Raw genomic sequence first — 3141 nt, forward strand, 5'->3', positions numbered from 1 at the left:
TTATTCATTTTTGAGAGAGTGAGCGAGCAAGCAGGGGAGGGTCAAAAAGAGAAGGAGACACAGAATCTGAAGTAGGCTTCAGGCTCTGAGCTGTCAGTACAGAGCCCCATGTGGGGCTTGAACCCACAAACCACGAGATCATGACCTGAGCCTAAGTTGGATGCTCAACTAACTGAACGACCCAGATGCTTCTAAGCCTTTTTTCTTTTTTCTTGTGGTTAATGACATTAGCTGTTCATACTTGTCAGAATTTTGTGTGCATTAGCCTTTGACCAAGCAATTCTAGGACTTTACCTACACAATTAACTAGAAAATGTACAGAGACGCTGATTGTAGCATTTTGTCCTCGGTCCTTATTGGGAGGGGGTTGATTATAAATTATAGTGTGTTCACATTACGTAGGTTGTGTTTAAAAGGAATGACCTCTTTTTCTAGGTTCTGGCATTAAGAAATGTCCATAGAAGCTCCTGGCTCAGTTAAGCGTCTGACTCTTGATCTCAGCTCAAGGGTCATGAGTTCAAGCCCCGCATTGGGCTCCACAGTGGTCAAGGAGCTTACCTAAAAAAAGAAAAAAAGAAATATCTATAAAAAATTATGTGAGTGAGACACATAGGTGGCTCAGTCGGTTAAGCATACAACTTCAGCTCAGGTCATGATCTTGCAGTTCATGAATTCGAGCCCCTCGTCAGGCTCTGTGCTGACAGCTCAGAGCCTGGAGCCTGCTTCAGATTCTGTGTCTCCCTTTCTTTCTGCCCCGCCCCCACTCTGTCTCTGTCTCTCTCAAAAATAAATAAACACGAAAGAACATTTTAAAAAAAGATTAAAGAAATTATGTGAGTGAAAAAAGTCAAATTACAGCATAATATGTTTATAACCTATCTTAAAAATAAAGTGTATAATTTCATATACACAATATAGTCATATTTATACATTATATAGAATAGCCATTCTGTATAGTGTGTAGACTATATAATACATATATATAACCTTTTATATGTTTTTATATTGGCTTATATGCACATGGCAAGAGGTATAAAAGTAACTACACCAGTATATGATAATACTGTATTATTGTGTATGACATTTCATACGTTTTTATCTGAGGTTATAAGGGCATAGTGAGGAAAAGTATAAAAGTAACTATACTGGCCTGTGGCTGAGGGGCAAGTAAGGGAATTTTGGCTCCTTTTTTAACTTTATTTTTGTATTGCTTGTTTTTATAAGCTTAACTCCATTATCTAAATTTTTTTGAAAAGAAAGAGGAAATTGTAGTTTCAATGAAACCTTTTTCTTCTTCTTTCTAGAGCTATTCTTGGTATCATAATATTAGGTATCAGATATCATTAGCATATTTCTGTAGGCATTTTTTTCCCAGTGAGCTCTCTGCCCATTGTGGGGCTTGAACTCATGATCCAGAGGTCAAGAGTCACATGCTCTACTGACTGAGCCAGCCAGGCACACCTGTGGGCACATTCATTTATTTTCTTGTCCTACTAAATCGCAGCTGTGCCCTTTCAGTGGTGAGGTGGGAGGGTGGCAAGAATATAATCTGTCTCTGGAAAAAATACCCATTATATCGTTCAGTTGGTTAAGCGTCTTACTTCAGCTCAGGTCATGATCTCACAGTTTGTGGGTTTGGGCCCCACACTGGGCTCTGGGCTGACAGCCCGGAGCCTGAAGCCTGCTTCACATTCTGTGTCTCCCTCGCTCTCTACCCCTCTCCTGCTTGTGCGCTCTCTCTCCCTCTCTCTCTCTCTCTCTCTCTCTCATAAATATTAAAAAAATATTTTTTTTAATACCCATTATATAATGAAAGTCTGGGGAAAAAAATTATTTTAAAAATATGCCCGCTTTGTAATCTTCCTCCTTTTTGTCTCTGGGCTCACATCATTGTCCCTTTCCCCCTCAGTCATCTCTTAACTGCTTTGTCAGCTTAGTGAGGGCCTCCTGTGTGCCAGGCTCGGTGCTGGGCTGGAGGCAGAAAGGTAAGACGTGGTGCCTTAGAGGCTCGCAGTCTAGTGAGGGAGGCGCATAGACATAGATGAATTCAGTGCTAAGTGATAAGGTAGGAGTCTGTGTAGGAGAGTGGCATGTGGCCCAACCTGAGAGTTCAAGGCAGGTTTTCTAAAAGACTAATACCTAAGACTTGGGCAACAGGTCAAGTTAGCCAGGTGAGTTAGCCAGGTGAAGGAGTGTGACAGGGGCATTCCGGGCAGAGGGAACGGTGTGAGCAAAGGGGAACAGACGCATGCAGAGCATCAGAAGTAGAAGACGACAGCGGGTAGTTGTTCTAGAGTGAGAAGAGACAGGTGGGGAGTGGCACGCGAGGCCGGAGAGGCCCAGTGGGCCCAGGTCATGGGTGGCCTCGCGTTCCACATCACGGAACTCAGAGCTTATTCAGCTGGTGATAGGTAGCCACTGAGGGTATCAAGCAGAGGTTTTTAGTTTCTTTGGTGACAGCGTGGAGAGCAGGCGAGTGGACTTCAGGGTTCAGGCAGAAGGAGAGTCAGGAGCTCAGGTTGGAGGTTGGTGACAGCTCAGATGAGAGGCATTGAGGGTCTAGCCGGCAGCAGTGGCTGTAAGCATGGAGGCGAGGCCTGGATGCAGCAAAGGTGTCAGGTCTGTGGAGGTGGAGGAGGGTGAAGGCACCGGGAAGACTCGAGGATAACTCTCTGGTGCCCTGCTTCTGCTCTCGCTTTTCTTCATCTAGCCTGTTGCCCACACCACAGATTCCATCTTGTTTGGCTGTGTTCGCCCAGTCTTCGCGATATCATTTCCCCTTTTCTGTGTTGCTCTCCTCCAGCCCAAACTATGCTGACGTTACCAAGCTCCACTCTGTTCCTGGCTCTGAGGCGTTGGGGATGCGAAGACCAGGGAGGACCTGGGTGGCTCCCCAAGTACAGGCCTCCTTGCTTGCTCCCTAGGACAGGCTGTGGGATTACCGGGCCTCGGTTGACATCCTGCCTTATTAGTGGAGTGACTTGGAGTTTCCTTTCATGTTCTCTGAATCTGTTTTGTAAGAGAAATGTGGATATAAAATACCTACCTGTTTAGGGTTATTGTAAGAAGTAGACACAGAAGATAAAGTTCCTAGGACTCCATAAGTGGCACTTAACTATTTTTTTTTCCTTTCTTTAACAG

General features: G+C 44.5%; 1 protein-coding gene across 4 annotated transcripts in view; it reads left to right on the forward strand.

Annotated features, from left to right (window-relative positions):
- Positions 1-3141, forward strand: part of FDFT1 (farnesyl-diphosphate farnesyltransferase 1) — a 41063-nt gene that overhangs the window by 34149 nt on the left and 3773 nt on the right. The gene's annotated exons all lie outside the window — the stretch shown is intronic.

The sequence above is a fragment of the Lynx canadensis genome, chromosome B1 (genome assembly GCF_007474595.2).
Source record: "Lynx canadensis isolate LIC74 chromosome B1, mLynCan4.pri.v2, whole genome shotgun sequence".
Classification (NCBI taxonomy): domain Eukaryota; kingdom Metazoa; phylum Chordata; class Mammalia; order Carnivora; family Felidae; genus Lynx; species Lynx canadensis.